At 34.4% G+C, this 23,082-nt stretch overlaps 1 pseudogene; it reads right to left on the bottom strand.

Moving 5' to 3' along the window:
* LOC132520291 (uncharacterized) overlaps positions 1–22,698 on the bottom strand; it is a 39,182-nt pseudogene extending 16,484 nt beyond the window's left edge.
* Positions 22,699–23,082: the final 384 nt, after the last annotated feature.

Genomic DNA, 23,082 nt, shown 5'->3' with positions numbered 1-23,082 from the left:
AAAAAAACAAGTTCAAACCACACACTCTCCCGAACTGCCTTTCAAGCTCAGTCTAGTTCAATTAGGAAACAAGGCCCCAAATCAAACTAGCGTTTGATTCACATTGAAATGAACATACACAGGTCTTTCCTGGCAGAAGTGGTAGCAACACCAGTTGCTGATTCATATGACTTACTCTTAAAGTTCCCATTTATATAATTCTGCATTTTGGGATACGGCACTTTTCTCTCCTTTAGATGGCTAATTTTGTTATGCTCTCTTCCCACTTATACCTATTAGAATTCTAAAGAAGCCATTAAACACAAGACACCATCATTCATATTAAGGCACCGTTTACTGGATGTATTTTTCTATATGCTATTTTCCAGACATTTAATTATTAATAGCAACTATTATTCCCACTTTATAAAAGATGGAATGAAGATAGAGAACATTATTAAGATACTTGTCTAAAGTTACATCACTGGTAAGTGTATTTGTTGGAATCTGAAACCAAGTTTGGCCAACAGTATCTCCACACTGATGCCTTTCTCACTGTGTCTCTCCAACCCAGGATCTGCCCTGATTTCCACACTCATGTATTCACTGCCTACTTGGCATCTTTGTTTGGATGTCTGCTGGGAATCTCAAAATTAATCTATCTACAAGAATGAGTCTTTTAATACCATACTCTTTCTCTGACCCCTATTTCTACTTTATTAGTAAATGGTACCACTACCTACTTAGCTGCTTAACCTAGAACCTTACAGATCCCTCTATGAATCTTCCCTTTCCTTTAGTCTCACTAAGCATAACCAACTAATGAGGAAATCTAATCAGTTTTACCTCCAAAATACATATCTCATATATAATTCTTTCCATTTTCACATTTCTCCCTAGATACCAAGACACCATGATATCTGTCCAGAACTATTTCATTCTAACTGTGTCTCTCTGCTTTTACTCTTTTCTTACAATAAGCAATTTTTTGCAAAATGGTTAAAAATATAAATCAATTGATATCATTTCTTTGTCCACAGTGATTTTTGCCATTCCTCTTAAAAATCCAAATTCTTTAATTAAGCCTGAAGTCTGCATGATCTAGCTCCCACATTCATCACAAACTCTGTTCTCTTTTACTGTGCTGTATTTACATGAACATCCTTTCGATTTTTTTAACACCTAAAATTCTTTTTCAACTCTGGGTCTTTATGCATACCTCTTTCAGATATCTCCCCTTATTATTCTCATTTCCCAAGACTGGGTACCAAAATCATCTTCTCAAGGAGGTCTTCCCTAATTATCCTACATAAAGTAACACAGCTTATTATACTTTACCAAAATTACCCTGTTCTATTTCCTTCCTTGCATCACAATCTATCAATTTATCTGTTACATATTTGCTGTTTCCCTCCTCTGGAACATAAGTTTCATATAGTCAAAACTTCTTCAGTCTTGTTGGTTGATGTATTAATAATGCTTAGTTTAGTATCTAGAACTTAATTGTCATTCACTAAGCAGTTACTAATTGAATGACTAGAAAACTCACAATCATTCCCTAGCTCTGCTCCTGCATCATTAGGAGTAGAGGAAGCAGAAAACTGGATGGCTGCCATCCCAGGAAGCAAGTACACTTTAAGGGCAAGAGTATATAAGCTACTGGACTAAACCTTACTTCTGCTCCTTTTTGGATGTATCAGTCTAATTTCTGAACTACTCATAAAGGTAGTGAATGGAGATGTAATTATTTAGTGTCATGGTTTGCCTATAATCTATGAAAAAGTTTTGTCACCTGCAATTCTAAAGCAGATAACTTTCACTAATGAGCTTCATTTTTCTTGATGAAGATGGGCAATTAGATGGATAGACACAGACAGAAAAAAATAAAGCATGGAAAAGATAAGGAAGATCAGGGAACAAAACTTGGGAGTACATCAACAAAGGATATGAAATGCTAAACGAGGCTCTGAAAACATGACCCTAATGATCACCCGATCCTTTTCTAATTTGTTTTCTAAGGTGACTGTTACGATTGTCTTCCTTTTTCTTTTTTTAAAAACTTCCTCCTTCATCATTCCATTCACTAAATAAACAATGGCACTGTACTAACTTCAATTTCCATTGTGCAGTAAGATTGAGTTTAAAAACATCCACCGCTACAGCAATACTGAAGTTTTCAGTTGCTGACTTTTTAGTGGACTACATTAAATTTTTCAACAAGGAGTGCTTCACTGAACAACCATCTGTTGCATACCTATCATATATCAGGACCTGCTAGATCCTGAAATTATAGCAACATATGGGACATACAATACTCAGAAGTTTTTGGTCTGGAGTGTGTGGCGTAGATGTAAAAGTACTAGCAGATACGTTACAGTACAATATTAACATTACTGAAAGTAAATAAATCCTGTGACTACTTTGGGGAGAAAAAAATAAACACTGCTTAGAGATATTGTAACATATACAAAGGGGAAGACATTTTGCAGATATATTTAAAGTCCCAAATCAGTAGGGTTTGAATTATTCAAAAGGGAGAATATCCTGGGTGGGCCTGATTTTATCAGGTAGAAGACTTTTAAGGAGGGCCAGAGAGTCCCTTGGTAGTTTTGAAGAAGCTAGCTGCCATGTGTAGAGAGGGCCTATATAGTGAAGCAAGGAACTGTGGGCAGCACCTAGGAGCTAAGAACAAACCCCAGCTGATAGGCAAAAAGGAAACGGGGACTTCCATAGTACATTGGGACTTCCATAGTACATTGACTTACGCCAAAGCCTGAAGGAGTGTGGGGTATTGATAGAGTGTTTCATGGACAAACCTCTGATGAGACCACAGCCTCGGCCAGCATCTGATTGCAGCTTTGTGAGGCTGAGCGTAGAACCCAGCTGAGTTGTGATGAGACTTATCTGTGGAAATTGCGAGATGATAAATGTGTGCTCTGCGAAGATGTGAGATTTGTGGTAATTTGTACACAGTAGAAGAAAACTGACGCAGAAGGATTTACCTTGAGCTCCACTTGGAAGGATAAGTTGCAGTTGCTCACACAAAGAAAAGAGATAAGTAGATATCATGTGAAGGCACAATATGAGTACATTGAGAAAGGACATGGCATAGTTGAAGAAGGGTGAAAATTTCATTCTGGTAAGAATTTAGGATGTTGACTTACTTTTCAAAGAAATATTATTTTTTAATATTTTTCTACACCCTCTTGTCGTATTTCTTAGATTTATTAGACAGACATAACGTCCAACTGTTTATTTACAATTTGGAAACTTGAGACCTACAAAAAAGATTACTAACTTGTCCAAAGGTAGAGTAAGGTCTTGTGGTATCTGAGGCTTAAACAAGGGGAAATTTCTTTAATAAGAAGAATATACAATTATGAATACAAAATTAAATACATATTAAGAACGAGGAAAACTATGAGAAATTGGAAATTTTAAATAGCGCAAATATTGGAAAAATCAAAAAAGTAAAATAATGTTATTTAGTTAACTGGCTGACACACTGTGCTATCATCTTGGATATGTCAACACATGGTAGGAAGGGTATTTCCAAAACTCATCCCACACTGGGCTATCTACCTAACTATTCACAAAAATGAATGCAAACCACATAAATATATCCCATATAACCTAAATTCAATCTGCCCTCAACTCAACCTCCTCATGCCGGATGCAAAAACCATCTAAGGTGACCAGAATGCCACCTAATAAGAGGGAAAGTCTCACAGAAGGAAATTTAGAGTGGAAAGAAGCTGTAATCTTAATCATTTATAATTAAAATATCTACTTCTCCAAATTTTTACAAAGGCATACAGTCACGTGACCACATTTATAAGGTCTCTTACAGTAGCATGAAAGAAGCCTATACAAGTGATGGGTGTGAACTAATGAACTAACATTCATTAGTTCCATAGTACTCTGCCCTGGATTTGTCCACAGTCATACAATGAGTGGCAGGACCTTGACTAAAACCGCATCTTCTTAATACTCAGTCTCACGTGCACACGAAAATCATAGAGTGAAAAAGCTAGTGGTACAGGTGTATACGTTTGTGTGTGTCTTTCCAGATATGTAATGAAGAGTCGATTGACAGAGCCTGCCTAATGTGTTTTAATCCTAAAAAAAATTGTGGCACTTAGCTAAAGTGTGCAAAGGCAGTTTATATTCATTAGAAAAAGTACTCAATGGATTTTGAATAAATAAAGCTGTAATCGGAGATTATATTAGGATTATATTAAGAAAGTAGGTTGGAACTTGTTTTTTGTAAATTAATTTGGCAGGGATATGCTCCTTGGGAAATCAGACATGTTTTGAAACAGTGCTGAGGCTATGAATCATAGTCTGTTGACAAAATATCCAAAATGTGGAATCAGCTTGTTAATAAAGTCATGTACAGACAAGTATAGATGTTCTTTTGTCTCTCTAACTCCCCTCTCCTTACACTCCTGCTGCCCTAAATAAAAGAATATCTCATTACGGACAATTGGTTATATGGCAATGATAAGAGTCTATGAAAAGAGGCTAGGAGAAACCATGGGGAGTAGGTTGGATCTTGAAATAGGGGTAAGAACAGGAGACCAGGGAGGAGAATAAACCCTTTAGCCATACGTAATGGCCTGGAAAGGCTAAAGCAGCATCTTTAGTGTTCTGAAGAATAGGAATGGAAAGAAAAAGAGTAATCTGGATAATCCTCTAACACAAAAACTTCCACCTAAAATCATACGAGTGGCCAATCAAAGGCTCTCTTCCTGGACTAGATGGTGAACATTACAGAAATGGAAACTGATGAACTTATTTGCTCCAAATATGTTATAGTATTGTGAAAGAATATAGACTCTCCAAGTGAATCACTAGTTTTAGAAATTTTATTGTAATTAAAGATATAATGTTATATCTTTTCTGGGAATTTGAATACTGTTACAATCAGTCTCATTCTGAATTTTTATAATGTTAAATTGATATCTGAAAAACACTTTAATGGAAACGCAGGAGGGTGACTTGGACGTCTGAGTTTTATTAAGTATGAAAATTCTATATTTTCAAGGATAATCAGAGCCTGTTGATTGTTATAATTTTCTATTTATTCCTTCTTGACAATATTCAGAGTATTTTTTTGTTATACCACTACAAATACACAGTCAATTCTGGGTGTATCCAAAAAGGTCTGATTAAGTGTTTGGTGTATTTCCCATGTCTTATGGCGGTTCTTTTTCTTCCTGTTACCTGCATATAGATAGGTTTTCAGTCAAAAAGTAGAAAGTATTCTAATATAAATAAATTATATTAGTGATTGTTAAAGACTCTCATACTTTAAAAGAGATTAGCCTGTAGATTTTATCTTTTAAAATTTCTGTCACCCAACAAAGTAGATCACGTAGATTCATTTCCATAGGAATTTTAATGTTATTTCTATTACTAATTTCTAGAGTGCTTATTTTAAAATGATCTACAACGGAATCGCTTCATTTAATCAATTATATAATTTATAGTTAAGTAAATTAACTATAATAAAGACATTTTTTCTTCTAGTATTTCATATCAGTAAGTTAAATCATAATTGGATTTTTGTTACTTGTTTTCTGGTAGTTTTAAAACAAAAAGAAAAGAGAAGTAAAATTAAATTCAACCCACAGACAAGAGGGAATTTGTTGTAGGGGAAAGACTACTGGTTTGTGTGTCAGTCAGATCTGCATGCTGTATTGACAGCAAAGAAGGTTTGGAAGTGGCTTCTGCATTTTCTTATTTGCTTTTAGTGTATTTTGACTTATTGGTATTTAAATGACCATATTCTTTATTTTCAAGGCTGCTAAGTATGTAAAAGAGAGGTGATGAGGGCATGAATCCATAAGAGTATTAGAAATAGGCGAGTGCTTAAAAGTCTCAGCCCTGAGTGTTGGATTCACAAACAGTGGTAAAAGTACACAAGTGTTTAATAGTTGCCTGCAGAGCAACCAGGTCAGGTGATATGCGAGCAAACACAAGTGAGTGAGAAAATAACAAAGTTGCCATATTTGTATTCCTGGTATGGACTCCTAGTCAGCCATGTTCTGGACTAAGAAATAAAGAAGATCTAGTCATATCTGAAACAAATCTGGCCAAAATAATAAAAATGAACAGCAATTCGCACAAATGGAAACACCTCCTTCTCCCTAACCAGCTGTGCTCTCCAAAGCCTGTGGAACTACATGAAAACCAGAGCTTAAAGTCTGTCCCTAATTCTCCTTAATGAGAATGGCTCTCATTTCAGGAACATAACTGCTGGGGGCAAAAAAGCAGGAATGAGGAGAAAATAGTTCTGTTATTATGCTTCCAGTGCAGTTTGAGTTTATGATCATGACAAAGTGGCTAACGCTACATGAGATATTGATGGTGATGTATGCAAAAATAGGAGCAGACATGAAATGAGAGCTAAAGTTGTGGATTACTGGTTAATAGACTATTAAGAGTCAGGAAAAATGATCTATATAAAGATCATCTTTGGCATCTATGCATAACTCCTTCAGTTTACAAGACATTTTGATGGTTGATAAGGAGTTAGGGAAATGAGGTCCTAGGAAACTATCCAAGGACAGTTTGAGACCTAGAAGGATGAAATAGTTTAGAAATCTCAGTGACGAAACTATAAAAAAGTACAGATCAGTGATCTGGGAAGGCAGGTGTCAATTAAGATTCCAGTTTTGGAACAGTCAGATCTCTGGATTATATACAGACACTAGAGGGTACATTGGAGGGATGTATGGGTAGACATCGGGGCTCATGTATGGGTAGCTTCTTATTCACTGATTTTTATCAGTAAAGAGCTCTGGTCTATTTGGGGGTTAAATTATATGTTCATAATCTACCTTCTTACCTCTAAATTAAATAAGTAGAAAGAATTTTATCCCATCCCATGTTTTTTCCCAACCCCAATAAAGTGATGTGTCTGATTTTATTTGACTACCATGGAGAAATCCCAGCTAGTATTTAAAACTGTATTAGTCTCCAGGCTTCCTGTGAGTTTCCATTATTTGAACAAATACATAATTTCTCTCTTGTGTTATCAATCCCACACAATTCTTTTAAAATGCTGAGATTTTAAGTAAATCTACATGATTATTGTTTTGAGATTTGAATTAAAGCTATAATTTTTTGGCAATTATGTTTCTGTTTTCATTATGTAAAAACGTGTCAGCTTTGTTAAATAGAAGTGGTTTGTAAAGCCTGCATTCTCTAGACTTCTATTTTTATTCATACTTCCTGCCACTAATTTCTCTGATTAATAAAAAGCAATGCTTATAAAACCCAGAAGAGAATAATTCTGTTAAGTCTTAAAAAACTGTCCACTTTCTCCCAAATGTCCTAGTAAGTCTGAACCATTTTGCACCTTACTTTACATTGATATGTTTCCCTGATTCTCAAATCACTTGGGACATTTTGTTTAAAATAAAGATTTCGAGCCCACCATAGATCACTTCCCCATGTAATTCTCAGGATGAGCCAACTTTGGGAAACACTACTTCATATATCATTGTCTTACCATGTACACGGAGACAAAATAAATTAGGAGTATACCTTTTACATATGCAGACGGTCTTTGCAGAATCAATTTCATCAACAGTGGCATTTGGGGACTTGATTTATCTAGAAAATTCACTGCAGTGATAGACCTTATTGAGAATGAGTTTCAATGGAATCCATGATATTACTCTACTATCCACTGGGAACATTTTAATTCAAAATCTTTAGCAACTAGAAGTCTCCAGGATGGTGAGTGATTACAACTGTGAATTATAGTTGCAGCAGCTCAATATTGAGACAAGAACTGCATGACAATATGCAGGAAAACTTTTGACAACTGTCATTCAAAGAGATTAATTAGAGGGACTTCTCTGGTGGTTCAGTGGTTAAGAATCCACCTGCCAATGCAGGGGACATGGGTTCCAGCCCTAGTCTGGGAAGATCCCAGATGCCATGGAGCAACTAAGCCCGTGAGCCACAACTACTGAGCCCATGTGCTGCAACAACTTTAGTCCGCGTGCCTAGAGCCTGTGCTCTGCAACAAGAGAAGGCACCGCGATGAGCAGCCCACGTACCACAATGAAGAGTAGCCTCCACTCACTGCAACTAGAGAAAGCTCGCACACAGCAATGAAGACCCAACGCAGCCAAAAATGAAGAAATTAATTAATTATTTTTTTTTAAAAAAAAGAGAGATTAATTAGACAGTTTTGCTGAAAAATGAACTGGTGTCTTTTGGGTCAAATTAGATTAAGAGATTTAGAAGTGATATATGCATATTTTAACTCAAGAGGTGTAAGATGAAAGAATAAGACATGGTATCCCTGTTTATTTGTATATCTTGATGTTTAGGAGGAAAGTGTTTCTTCTGAATTTAAAGAATATATTAAAGGCTGTCTCTTGAATTGGAGTCAGATTATATCACCACCCTTGTACACCCACACTCCCAAGATAATCTTAAGGCAATACATGTTTGAAATGTCCAAGATTTCCTCAGCTGAATCAGAATTCAGGCAAATTGATAAGCTCCCCAAAGCCCATATTCCTACCATTAGTGTCTTTTCTTTCTCTAGCACTTTCCTACTCCTTACTGCAAACACATCCCAGACCCCAACAACTTGAACTAAAATATTTCCCAATGCACAAAGTTTTGAGTGATGTCTCTCAAACATGTCTTGCTCTTGTCAATTGCTCTAGTGGCCGGGACCACACAGGTGAGACCTGAGGCCTCTTTCCTCACATCTAAACCAAATCAGCAAGCAGTAGAGCCATTAAAATACTTAATGGAGGGCAGTGGTATAAGGCAATCAAATCAATAGAAAATATGACTCCCAACAATTTTTTTTAATTTCAGTATATTCCCACAGTAGAACATTAATGCAATCATTAGAGAAAATGCTTTGTATAGTTTCTATTAAGGTGGGGAAATGCTTTTATTTCTTTCTTTTAAATTGAAGTATAGTTCATTTACAATATTGTGTTAGTTTCAAGTATACAGCAAAGTGATTCAGTTATACATACATATATCTATTTTTTTTCAGATTCTTTTCCCTCATGGGTTATTACAGAGTACTGAGTATAGTTCCCAACTCTCAGCAATTTAGATATTACCTGTCTATCAACATGGACTTTTATAACTTGATTTTATTTTTTTAAACAGTGTTTAGACATTCTTCTACGTACTTAACAAATAATAACATTTAATTCTAAGAACTAGCCCATGCAGTAAGTAGGTAATATTAGTACCATCCTTATTTTACAAATGAGGCAGACAGGATTAAGAAAGCTGCCCAGAGTAACAGAGCATCTAAGTGAGAGGGCCAGGATTTGAACCCAGGAAAAACTGCTCCAAGTCTGAGCTTTGACAACTATTGAGATTATTCAATACCTCACAAAGTTAATGGCACCGCTCTGCCGCCTATATATAAAGGTGACACTCCACTAGGACTGTGTGTCCTTCTTAAAAGCTCAAGGCATCCTCAGGATATCAGGTTACTAGGTATAACATAATGCCCACCCTCATCCATCCTCTACACAGCGTGAAAGCCACAGCACGCACTGCTTATCATGTTATAAATGTCCTCCTTTCTTGTCGTGATCTTTCCCCACAAACTCTTTGAGAAAAATCACATGCTGGAATAAAAGACTTTCCAAGTCACAAATCAACACGCTAACCTTTAAGGAAACTGTCATAGGGACTTTATGGCTGCTTGTGGCACACTGAAAAATGACTCACGATCAATCTTGTGGGGCTTTGAAAGAAAATTAGAACAGAGGCTCACCAGTAGTCATCTAGTTCCAACTGGAAGAGGCTATGGACTGCTACTTCTGTCATTTGGTCCCTTCCTATAGATTTAAGTTGACACATACTCGAGAATAGGGTTTCTTGCCATTTTATGGTCTATCTGAGAAACAGATTAAAAGTATAGACCCTCTCTCCAAAAAGATGCATAATGTATATACAGAGCAAAAGTTGTCACAAAATTTATAGAGACTACCCCTACTTCTCACCATGCCCAGTGATGGAACCTTGGAGAGCCACGAACTTGCAGTTAAACGTCATCACTCAGAGGAATTGGGTAATGACCCTTTAAGTTGTGACTGCAATTTGAAGAATCTTTTTTGATAACCTTAACTTTTTTTGTAAAGTGGTTATTGATCACTGGTGACCCTGCTCTCAATATAATTGTTTTTGTGCTTTCTTGGGAAAGTTAACTTTAAACTAATTTCTCTCTATATATTTCTCTATATGTCTACCTCATGATCTATATAAAGTGATAGAATACTATATATAAAGAGAAAATTACTTAACATTGGGTGTGAAATGGCAAAACAATTAAATGTTTAAGTTGCTTACCTAGAGAGTATAATTATGTTTTAAAAATAGTTGTCAAAGTGTATAGAGTCTTGCCCAATGGGATGTCAGTTTTCAACTCTAACTCAAAATGAAAGGCCCTTTAATCTCTGAAAAGATTGGAAACTATTTGGAAATCGGAGAGCTCAGATTAAACCATTTCTTCAATTAAAAATATATATCTATATATAGAGAGAGAGACAGAGAATTTAAATTTTGTGCGTACAGAGCTTTAGTACAAAAAGAAAAGTAGCCACTAGGTTGGATATTTTGCTCCTGTTAATGTATTTTCAACAAAACCTATACTTGGTCTATCACAATATTTATTAACCTTTACTGGCTTTGTTGTTTAATTAGCTGACTTTCCTGCTAAACCATAAGTTTCAAGGGGGTAAGGATCACATATATCATTGTAATGTATGCCTCATTCCATTTATAATATTTATTAGGGAACACATATATTTATTAGTAATAATAAAAAATAGAATTATAAGTATGTGCCAAGCACTGTACTAAGTACATTCTCACTTATATTTCCTTTCATTGCAATAGGCACAAGAATGTTTTGGTAATCTGAAGTAAATATAATAGCACATAGAGGATCTATGCATTAATATATATTTGTTAACAATATAAATGTATTTATGCACTTTACAAAATTTATAACAATTTTACTTAGTGATGTTATAGTAATTTGAATAAATTTCAAGCATTTTTTTTGCAATTAGTAATTGGGATACATGTATGGACACTATGTAATTAAGCCTGTTGCTGTTGCAATAAGACAAACATGAAAGGTACACTAAGTCAAATAGAATATAAGAAAAGAAATCCAGATCTGATTAATCAAAGGCAGAGATTATTCACTTGGTCATGTCTTGCTAAGTATTATCACCATTTTATTGATGAGGAGAAGTTGAAAGATTATATCAAATCCTCAGAATATCATTTATAGTTTTGACAAGGAACTTTTTGCTTTGGTTAACTCTACCATAAATTACACCCATTTCTCAGTCTAAGTGTGGGTACATTTGTTCATAACCAATCTCCCCATTGTCTTCATGAAACCTCAAGTTAAGAAATGCTCTGTGTGTCATTACAAATGGATGTTGAAATGGGATAGACTCCTTGATAATTGCATTCAGTTTCTGGGCTCCAAATGAATAGAGGTGAGCACCACTTCCAAGAAGGCTATCTTAGGTATGCTTATTTCAGCTTTTCTGTGCCATATAGTCCAAGGCCTAGAAGATACATAGAATATCTCTGTATCTAGAAGAAGCCATCAAATAGCCTTAAGTTGTTTTAATCATCATGGAGATACACATCTGCTAACTTGCTTTATTTCCTCTTCTCACATCAGAAACCACTGAGAGACATGTCTTTTGCTTGCAGACCTACCATTTCTTTCACTTTGGACTTTAAAGCCTGTAAATACAAGATAAATCTGACTAAGTACGTACCCTCCAAATAATTCTATTTAAAAATCATGTGAAATATGAGTGTCACAGTGAGGCCTTTCTGCCTGCAGCACTCAGTCTTAATTCAAACTAAACTCTCCAACTACAACGAGATTTTGTTCACTTGCTCCGCCTGACCTGCCTCTACAACTTTGACTACATTTTTGTCTTTGGAAAAGCCGGATACATGATGGAAGTATAGGATTCTCTCCATCCACTGAGAACAGAGCATCACAATTCCAAAACCCCACCGTGACGTTGAGCTAGGGAAGAGAAAGGAGACAGCCATCTGTATTACAGGGACAAAATTAACTTCAGAGATCAATAGAAATTATAATTAAGCTGTGATATTTATCTCTCTCAAAGCCTTCCATTTCTCAAATATTTAAATGATGACTTTGCAGTACGACTTTCACTTCGTCAGCGTCTCCACGGAAATTGGAAATTACTGTATGTGATACAATTAAAATGTATATCCACAACCACTCAGAATAATCATGGCTAATTAGAAATTATGAATCATTAAAATGACATGGTTTTCTGTCAGTATGTGTGTACAGCACACTCATGTCTTCGAACTTCCCAATCCAATCTCAGTAAATCTAAGGAGGTACATTTGTTTCAATATTTCTATTAAGACCCTCCATTAAGTAAATTACCATTACAGCCAAAGTTTAAAGGTTATCTGGGCTAGCAAACTACTCAACAGAGCTAATACATATAATTAGCTGTGGTGAGATTTCACATTAAACTTTTCCACTGCTATTTAGTGAATTTTCAAAAACAAATCATTTATGCAGGCTTATCAAGATTGCTACAGTCCTCCTAAAGGAATTCAGGACATCTTTATCATAATAAAATCCTAATTTCTATTTTTTCTTATATCTATCATTAGTTTTAAGGTTGACTAAAAAAATCAACTAAATACTTTAGTATTTCTAGAACAATGTTTGGGATGTTCTATGAGGAGAGTAGAAGTATAAGAAAATTTAAAAAAAGGAAAACAAAGAGAACTGAATTAAAACTGATTTTTTTTGAAAATTCAAAGACTTTGGTTTTCTTTTTTAAGTTCAGAATAAATTTAAAGGAAAAAGTACCTACCTAAAAATTGTTTCTGTTCAAATAGGCTGCATGCAAGCAATATTCTCAGCTGACAGTTCTGAATTCATAATCCAAAGAAAAGCTTCAGATACCTCCTTCCCTGAAAGGGTGATTAAACACACTCCAAGGTCTGAGTAGATTATGATTCCAAAACTCTCCAACTAGAGAAGAAAGAACTTGATGCAAGACTTCAAAGTTTTAAGTACCTAGTGGGTCATGAGACTGGACTGAGTCCCAGGAGATGTCTGGTGGTAACTTGCACTTAGGTGTGTATGTTTCTAATTATTAGTGTAGCCATAGATAGATGAAGCCCCATTGCTAGTCCATAAATATTCTCCAGCTGATGCAGAATTGATGCTGCCACCATTGATGTGCTAGTTATTAAGTTGTTGTCCCTTAGCTTTAAATCTGCCCTTCTAGCCTCTTCTTTGTCATGCTGAGGCTGGGACTCTATGAAATACATTTATGCTTTGCCAGCAGGAACCGTGTTACGCTTTGCCAACAGGGGCCACTAGAAGGAGACGAGAAGTCTGGAGGATGAAGAAAGGATTTGCTCCTCCTTGTTTTCCATTCTTTTCCTTTCATTGTCCCTTCAGCAAATGTTCTTCACCCTCAGAGTGGCATCTAGCACCTGTTTCCAGTTTGCATTTTCACATCCAGGAATGAACCTCATCATGGTCCCTCACAGACACCAGCTCTAGTGGGCCAATACTCTCTCCTCAGAGGTCTGGCTCCCAGAACTGCAGGTACACCCCTCCAACCTTCTAGGTTCTAATAATTTCACCCTCTTTTTTGGGGGTAAGTGTCCCCCAGACATGGAGGTTCTAGCTGCTTCTTACAGTTACCAGCTCTGAAATAGCTCTGTGTTACCTTTGTCTTTTACATCTTCCAGTACCTGTTTAACTAATTCTCTACATTCAAAAGTAACCGGTGTTATTTTCTGACTGAACCCTGACTAATATGGTAAGTAAACAACTGTTTTAATATTGACATATGTAGGCTTGCTCTGCATTTCATGATTCTGGCTAGGTGTACACCATGGTGGACTTAAACTGCTTGTCTAGCATCCTTTCCTTTTGAAGACCACACTGTCCTTAATGCTTTGGTCCTGGTGGGAGTAGTGGTGCTGTCATCCCATCCCATGACAGGTGTGGGCTCAGGATCTAGGTTGACTAATCAGATCTCACCCATCTTCTGCTACACAGATTTACGGGGAAGGTATGAGATGTAGGTGGGCCAATCACAGTCTCCCCTGGGACTTTTCTATTCGAGTTGGTGACATGGTCACATGAGGGACAGAAGTTGTGGGAACTAGTTTCAACTTACCCTCTTGCATGGAATTTTTATCTACAGTAGAAGGAAATGAGAGAAGGAAAATATATTTTGAGAGAGAGAGAGAGAGAGAAGACAGAGACAAAAACAGAGAGAGAACAAACTTCATCTGAACCCTCAGATCCAGTTATTATGCCACAGGGACCTACCTACCCAGGCATTTCTATAACTAGAAAACAAAAGTTGCCTAACTAACGTGCACCAGCAAGAATCATGTGAAGGACTAAATAAACATTAGTAATGGAAGAAGAAGAAAAATACTTTTGCTTAAATGGCCAAAAAATATACATTTCAGATTTACAGAGATGGTAATCAAGCTACTTTCACATTTTTTATTTAAAAGGGAAGCAAAACATACTACTAGTGTTTAGGAGGCTAGTGTAGTCTTTTTGCTCACAATTGAAATCAGCAGAAAACACTCTCTGCTGGTTATTTATTTTGCATGTTTTAGAAGTACATTATTAATTAGTATATGAAAAGCTAATTATAAGTCAAAATCCAATCTTGCTTAAGGGCATATCTAAGAGTAACAAATCCTTGGTAATCTAGGAGTAACAATCTTTAGTTTTACATACCTCATATGATACATTACAAAACCATGAGAGAGTCATATCTTTTCATGGCGGCAGTGTTACAAGAGATAGTAAACAAATTAGAACAGCTAAATCAAATGTATAAAGCACCAAGCTTTAGAAGTCCCCCCCAGTACTTGAACTTTTAATATACACTCTGGTCTAGTAAACAGTTATTTCCTGTATACCACTCTTTCTAAAAGCTGATGGCTTGTTTCCTTTCATTTGGCCTAGAGCATCAAAGAGAGTAAGAGAAGTTCAGGATGACTTATGATTTCTCTCCTGGGGTAATGATGTCTTTTCCTAGTCTCAGAAAGAAACCTGCTCCAATCGTGAGAGAGGCTTCTCCTTCTTAGGGGTATGCAGCCTGACAAGATTTCTACATCATCTCAAAGTGAAAGATTCCAAGAAGTTGGACCTCAATTCTGCTTGTTGGAAACACAGCATCCACAAAGGGATTTTTCATCTCATTCTGTCAGCATCTGAAAGTTGCCACTCCAAGATCTTCCCAGGAGGGAGGAGGGATTCTAGCAACCCACACACTTTGTGTGACCTATTATATCCAAATGTCCATTCCAATTCAGTCTCGTTGCTATTGTTTCCAAGCTTATTTACGTAAACCTTGCAGTCCAATAGATGAAAGTGATGACACATTTCTCAATCTTGGGTTAGAAATGTGAAGATCAGATCCCTGTTTTAGAATGATTTTATAGTCCTCCCCAACATATTGGCTCTCTCAAATGCTTTTCTTCTTTGAGCATTCACTAAATGTTGGTCCTGCAATTTATTTTTTAATCTCAACTTAATGAATATTTACATATGAAAGTAGACATCTATTTTTATCCATACTACTGTGTCATGATCAGGAGGATTTGAAAGCTGCACTCCTGTGCTTATATCTTCTGTCTCTGCTGTCCGTGCCTTCATTCCTCACCCCCTCCCCCAATACCCACAGACCATAAACAAAAAAACCTAAGATAACTGCACTGAGCTAGCGTGACTGAATCTTATATTTTCAGTTTATGCCATGGTCATAAAAAATAGGACTTTTCTCTAATCTTAAAGGTATTCATGCCAATTGTCTGTTCTCTAGCTGGACCATGAATATATGAAATTACTCATAACAGCTGTTTGACTTTAGCTCTTACTCTTTATACTTTTTTCTATCATTGCAGGAGAGTTGCATCATAGCTTGAACTTACTCTATTGTCACAACAAACCAGCATTTTCCAATGATTTTGCAATTGACTGAGTGCTTAAATATTTTTTTGGTTTTTATTAAAAAATGTTAGAAGCCCCAAGGAGAAAGAGTTAACCATCTGTACATGCACAATCAATTAAATAGGCTATATATTACAGTTATATAAATTTTCCAAGTATCTGAAAATTTGTGAGTCAGCTTTTCTATGCACTAGAATATTTAGCTATCGTTGTTGGGTAGACACAACCATAATCAATTAAATTGAATAGTTCATGCAAAGTGCTTGTTGATACTTGACACATAATGTCTATTAATGTCAATTATTAGTATTATTTACATTGTTAGTCTTTAGGCTATCTTTAAAATGATTAAAAAATAGAAAAACTTACTTACAAATAACAAGAAGGGATTTTTTTTCATTTCATAATGAACATTTTATACATGAACTGCAGTTTAACTTTCCCACGATACCTTCATAAAGTTAGCATAAACCATTCTTAGCACTATACCAGAACAACTCATTCCGTATAAAAAACAGGAGACACAGCTCAAATAAACCTTCAATTTTTATAGAACTGATTTTCCATTTTCAAAAGAAGAGTATTTCTTAAGCATTCCGCATTATTTTGCTTATTAAATTGTCTCCTTAATGTAGCAAAATTGCCTTTCTGAAATCCATGCTTAAACATCTGTTATAAAGATTAAAGAAGTTTATGTTCTCTCTGAATAACAAAGCATCCACTTACCTGTAACGTTTATGCACACAATATAGTGAGATTATGCAGTTTACTTAGTAGTTTACTTAGTAGCAGTGATGCTAGATACACATCTCTAGGCATCATTTCTGTGACTGATGCACTAGAAATATATTTAATGTGTAAAATTTTATTGAAATTAATTTATTTTTACTTGTTTATTACCTCTTTTTAATATTTAAAGATAACATTAAAGATTTAACAGTATATAATAAAAATATATAAATAAAGATATAAAGGGGATTTGTATATAGCCAAAAAATGGAATGTTATATTGATTTTGCCAATAACCTTAAAAATTGATTAAACCTATATGTAATGGGGTAGTTACATAAATTTTGAATAAAGAAAAAGGAATAACTTTAGTGACAGATTTAGCAGTACTAACAACCTATATTACAAGGAAATTGACACTTTATTATAGTTCAATTGTATTACAAATATCATGATGTTAAAATATGTGAGTATAAATATTGTCCTATCAGATGTGAAAACGATGTACCTGGGAACTAAGAGAAAAGAACATAGACATAAGTTATATCAAAGATGAAAATCATTTTTATAAATTATATTCATTTGTTTACTCTGCAATTGGTAAGACGTGTTGAGTCTGAAATATATAAGAATATTTTAAAATGCCATACTTTATAAACCTGTAGTTTATTTACACCAGAACATTTTATGTTACAGCAGAACAAAAAGATATTTTAGAGAATAAGCACAATTGATTTCTATTAATAATACTGTTCTCAGAAAATAAGAATGCCCTACTAAAATTGTATACTTCCCTTGTTTAACCTATTATATAATGATGGATTTATTCAAACTATACTTGAACATGCTTTTATTTTGCAAGACTTTCTGTTATAGTATTGTGCATTTTGATCACATTTGATTGCCACATTCATAAAATACATGAGTGAGCAATCTCCCAGTATATTAATACAAATTTAGATGAGATGTTTGTTCATCTGTATTAGTAATATGCATTAATTTTCCTTTTTATCCTATGTAGCTGTCTACCTTAAGCTAGGATAGCTGTTTCCTCACTTACATGAAAATTGAATTCAGATGGGAATTATGTTGGAAAAATAAGCCATAAAAGAAAAATCCATTTTTATGAAATACATAATTCAGTACTTAGAAGTCACGCAAAGCTTTGGGTGGATATAAGCAGATGCCTTTGCTTTTTATTTATTCAAAGCAAAAGAGATCAATAGAACAGACCTATTCATCTAGTTAATGGGATATTTTCTAACTCAAAATTACAATAAATTTTGGGGCTTCAAATATTTTTTAATTAAGTAAGGATTTTAAATATTCCATAAGAAGGAGAAAAGTTAGGATAATTGTATTTACTGTTTACATTTGGATTATTTTGTCATCAAATTTGTGAAAATAATTAACAGCATTTTAGTGGAAAACCACTTATATCTTTGGTTGCATGTTGGGTGTGCTGTGGAGACAATAAAAAAATATGACTTTAATAACTACAGATACACTGACCTAACAGAAATATTTTAGAATTTAATAAGGATCATTTTGAATCACTGCTGTAAAATACTATTTTTTTCTAAAGGGTAAACCAATCTAATTCTAGAGGGTACGAAGGGACTAAATATAAATGCTATAGCCAGTTGCCCAGAAGTGATTAACTTAGAAGAAAATATTTTTTTAAGAAACTATAAGTATTAGTTTCATCAAAAGTTATTATATCAAAAATGTTATAATTTTAATCCCTTTTTATAAACCTCTGAGTAGTATAGGAAGGCAGTAGGTCATAATTTAGGATGAAAAAGAATTCGAATTGGGGTTCTACTTCTGTTTCTACCCTATGGAGAACTGGTAGCAAATACTTGGTTCTTCGAATGCAGGAAGGTAAGGATAGGCTATTAAAGAAAAAAATGAATAGAAAATACTACGGCAAACATTTCTATTTCTATAGTGTAGTGTCAGTAACATTACCATTAACACAAATTTTTTTCATAAAATGATGTAAAGACTATAGATAGTGTATAATAACTGTCTTTACTGGGAATTTCATTTCAAAGAAAATAAATCAGAAAGTTAAAGCCCCAAATTATTTTAATTATTCTGTCGATGGACAAAAACTGGTCTAGAGAAACAAATCATTTCCACTCATGACAGCCAGCAGTTTACATTTACTCATCAGTATCTCAACAAAAATAACATTGGAATATGCATATAAATATATTTATTTTATGATAACATTTTAGCAAATATATTTTTGTGGAATCCTTAGATGTAGTTTTAAATGTTAAATAGTTATCCTTCATGATTCTTCTAGAGAGAAAAATATTTTTAAAACTTTAGCTGGTTCTACCAATATTTTATAGATATTGATAACTGAACGTGTTCTTGTTTTTTAATGTTATTTTCAAACTTTAGCTGTGTTTTATAATATTTAGATATTCATAACTAACATTTTTAGTGCTTTTTCTTTTTTTAACCTCCAATTTATTGACTTACTAATAGGGTGGACAAGGTTTTAGCTCTCATTCACGGTCCACATTTTATGCACAAACACACATACACAAATGTGCAGACACATAAGCGCATAAAATCCCACAGGTCCCACATCTTACCAAATGTATTGCATCATTATTTTTTCTGACTAATAATTGGGATTTGTATTATTTCATCTTTGTAAATGTTATTTACAGATATCTATATAGTATATTTATTTTATAATTCCTTTGTTGGAGTTGATAACTGCATTAATTTTCACATACTTAGTCTTCTTATTCATTCTCTAAATCTTTGTCAGAAGTTTAAATGCCTTCAGTTCCCCCATGAATTGATCCATTGGTTTTTTTCTTGGAGATATTATTTCTTAAAACCTCCATCCTTCTACTCCTATTTGGATTGGTTGATTTTCTGCCCTGATGCAGCCTGGTAGTTCAACCCTGTCTTGGGTTGAACTACCATTTCTTATCTTTCTTTTTCTTTAGGAGAAAATCCAACAGGATTATGTTGGAAAAAACAAATGAATCATTAACTCAAATTATGCATAACCGTTTGTCTGGAAAATAGGAAAGGGACACCGTATTACACAGAGTGGCAGTTTAATATACTGGTGATGTTTTCTTTTTTAATTTGATGGCTAAGAATTTGAGGATTATTTAATTATTGATTGTTAAACTGTACACATACATGTATATGTTTACTCATCTCTTTTATATATATTTCACAATTTTTAAACAAAGTTTGTCAAGCATTCTATCCAGATTACGTCAGAGAAACTGAAACATTAGGGGTTTGGGTAACCTGCACTATATGTACTTTTTTCAGAAATGGAGTGGTTCTCAAACCCTCATCCTATATCTGGAGTCCATATCTTCTGGAAATTTACCCAGACAACTTTGGGGAGATAATCTTAAACTTATTAAAATTCTTAACATAAAGTTATTTACTTTGAAAATAAAGTATTTTGCAATTTAAATATTTTTTCAAGATTTTTAAAAAATTAATTAAAATATAGAATCATAGAAAAAAATGAAGATCAAGATTTAAAAACGCCTTTCATCTTTGGGTTACAGAGATTTAGACATTTATAATATTTTAAAGGTTATCTTAGTTTGAGGATATAAAAAGAATGCAAAAGAAACTGAAGTAATACTATTTAAAATATGTAAACCACTTAGAAAATAGTTGGATTCAAAAGAGTATGAATAATAAGCCATACTAATGTAATACAATAAAAAGTAACCAAGCAGCATGAAACTTCAGCTGGAATAAACCTTCATGATTTTAACAGAAATATAACTTTGCAAATAATAAGGGATTAAATGTGAAGTGTTACCAACCTTTTTGCCCCGCATAAAAACTAACGGTGATTTTGTTAAAAATCATTAATTTATAACAGAAGTTTAGTAAACATTGTCTCTAAAATCTCATTCTTGAAGAGATGATATAGGAAATAATTGTGTTGTATATAACTGGGGTACTATTGGCTTATAGAAAATATTTTTGTAAGTATAGTTAGGAGAAAAATAACAAGGTAACTTGAAATTATCAAATGATCTCTTCTATATACTAATGTGTACATGAATTTTATTATATGCTCATACTTGGAAACATGCCATACTATGTATAGAAGCTATAAACTAATACAATTAGGAAAATAATTTACCAATTCTTTTATACAAACATTTTCTAAGTTCATATTATGGACAAATAATAGACTAGTTAATTATTCTAACCTCAATGATTTCATGGAAGCCAAAGGAAGAAACTTTCGAAGTTGAAAAAGGCAGCAGTGTCAAATGTAGTAGAAGAACAACAAAAAGAGGATTTTTTAAAAATGACGATTGAATTTGGCAAGTAGATCAGTGATGTCATTTGCCTAAAAGTATCACTGGGGTAGTGAGATAGGAAGCCTGATTTCAGCCTCCTCCTGTTGATGGGAGGAGAGGAAATGAAGACATTGCATGATGACAAATAGAGCTTGAAGGAGCTTAGTCCTGAAGAGATGTAAGCATTAGGAGTCATGAGGGAAGTATGAGTGTTTTGTTTGTGTGTATGTATGTATATGTTTTTCAAGTTAGAGAATATTGTAGCTTGTATTATGGACTGAATTGTGCCCCCCTACTACCAAATTCATGTGTTGAAACCCTAACCCCCAATGTGACTTTGTCTGGAGATTGGGTCTTTAGGAAGTAGTTAAATGAAAACTTATTTAAAGTTAAATGAGGTCATAGGGTGGAGACCTAACCCAATAGGACCATGGCCTTATAAGAAGAGAGACAAAAAGAGATCTCTCCCTCTCTCTCTACCATGTGAGGACACAGCAAGAAGGTGGCCATCTGCAACCTAAGGAGAGAGTACTTATCAAATACCAGCCCTGCTGGCATGTCAATGAACTTCCAGTTTCTAGAACTTTGAGAAAATAAATTTTGGTTTTTTAAGCCTCCATTCTGTGGCATTTTACTATGGCAGCCCAAGTAGACTAATATAGCATTTTTTCCCTGGATCTAAATCATAGAAATACACAGCTTTTAAAAAAGCATTTTTATTACTGTTAATAATGTTTGATGAAGAATTTTCTTCATTTGTAAAATTGTTATCTGATATATATATATTTCTAGCTGTACCATTTATATAACAAATCCATTTACTATTGAGTGGTAACAACTTGAGATTAGGCACTGGATCTCTCTGATTTGTACACCAACCTTTTTCACTACTCAGATGCACGTATCTTAGATGCTATGTGCTTAATTATGGGTTGTTGGATTGAGTTTAATGATAAAATTAAAGACCTGTGGCCATTCTGCAGAGTCTCTCAATAAACCTAATAGAAGTATTTTGGTGAGAAGTCAGAAGGTAACAGTTGCTTAAGTAAAATGGTGTGTGTTGTAGAAGAACACGGATATCAGGTTACTGAGAACAAGAGTCTCTAACAAAAATTTTCGTTTACCTCAGTGTGTTGCAGTAATGTTTTTATCCTAGCATTTTCTCTCTAGATCTTGGGAAGATCTAATTCTACTTGTAGAGTTAAGAAAAATTTGCACTATGACAAGACTTTTTTCCTCCTTATAAAAACAAGTGATGTGGTCACTCAAGTTTTCTAAGTATATTTAGTATCAGTATAATTAATTTTCATTATCCAGGAATGAAATTCAAAAGTTGAAGTTGAGAATGTGTATGAAAAGGCATAGCTCTTTCCTCAAACAATATCCCCAATTTCAAATCAAAGGCCAGCAAGGCAGGAAAGACCAGGAAGTGTATATGAGTTTCCCATGGCTGCTATAACAAATTACCACAAACTTGATGGCTTCAAGTAACAGAAATATATTCTTCCACAGTTCTGCAGGCTAGAAGTCCTAAATCTAACGGGGCTACTCTCCCTCACAGGGTTCTAGGGGAGAATCTGTTATTTACCTCCCAGCTGCTGGTGGTTCCAGGCATTCCTTGGCTGTGGCCATCGTCACTCTAGTCTCTGCCTCCATGGACATATATTGCCACCTCCTCTTCTCTGTATCCCTTAAAATTCCCTTTGCTTTTCTCTTATAAGGTATATATTTAGGTCCCACTGGGGTAATACAGGGGAATCTTCTCATCTCAAAATTTTTAATGTAGTTACATTTGCAAAGACCCTTTTTCCAAATAATGTAACACTTGCAAGTTCCAGTGATTAGTACTTGCTATCTTTGTGTGGCCATTGTTCAACCTATTACCAAGGGGACTTTTTTTTTTTTTTAAATCTTAAAAGGTAAGAACTCTCAAAGAAGGCATACACGTAGATGTTCATAGTAGTAAAAACAAACTGGAAATAATCCAATGCCCATTAGCAGGAGAATGGATAAACT

The sequence above is a fragment of the Lagenorhynchus albirostris genome, chromosome 5 (genome assembly GCF_949774975.1).
Source record: "Lagenorhynchus albirostris chromosome 5, mLagAlb1.1, whole genome shotgun sequence".
NCBI classification, from domain to species: domain Eukaryota; kingdom Metazoa; phylum Chordata; class Mammalia; order Artiodactyla; family Delphinidae; genus Lagenorhynchus; species Lagenorhynchus albirostris.
Note: the sequence above shows the minus strand (reverse complement) of the source record. Positions and strands in the feature narration are given on the sequence as shown.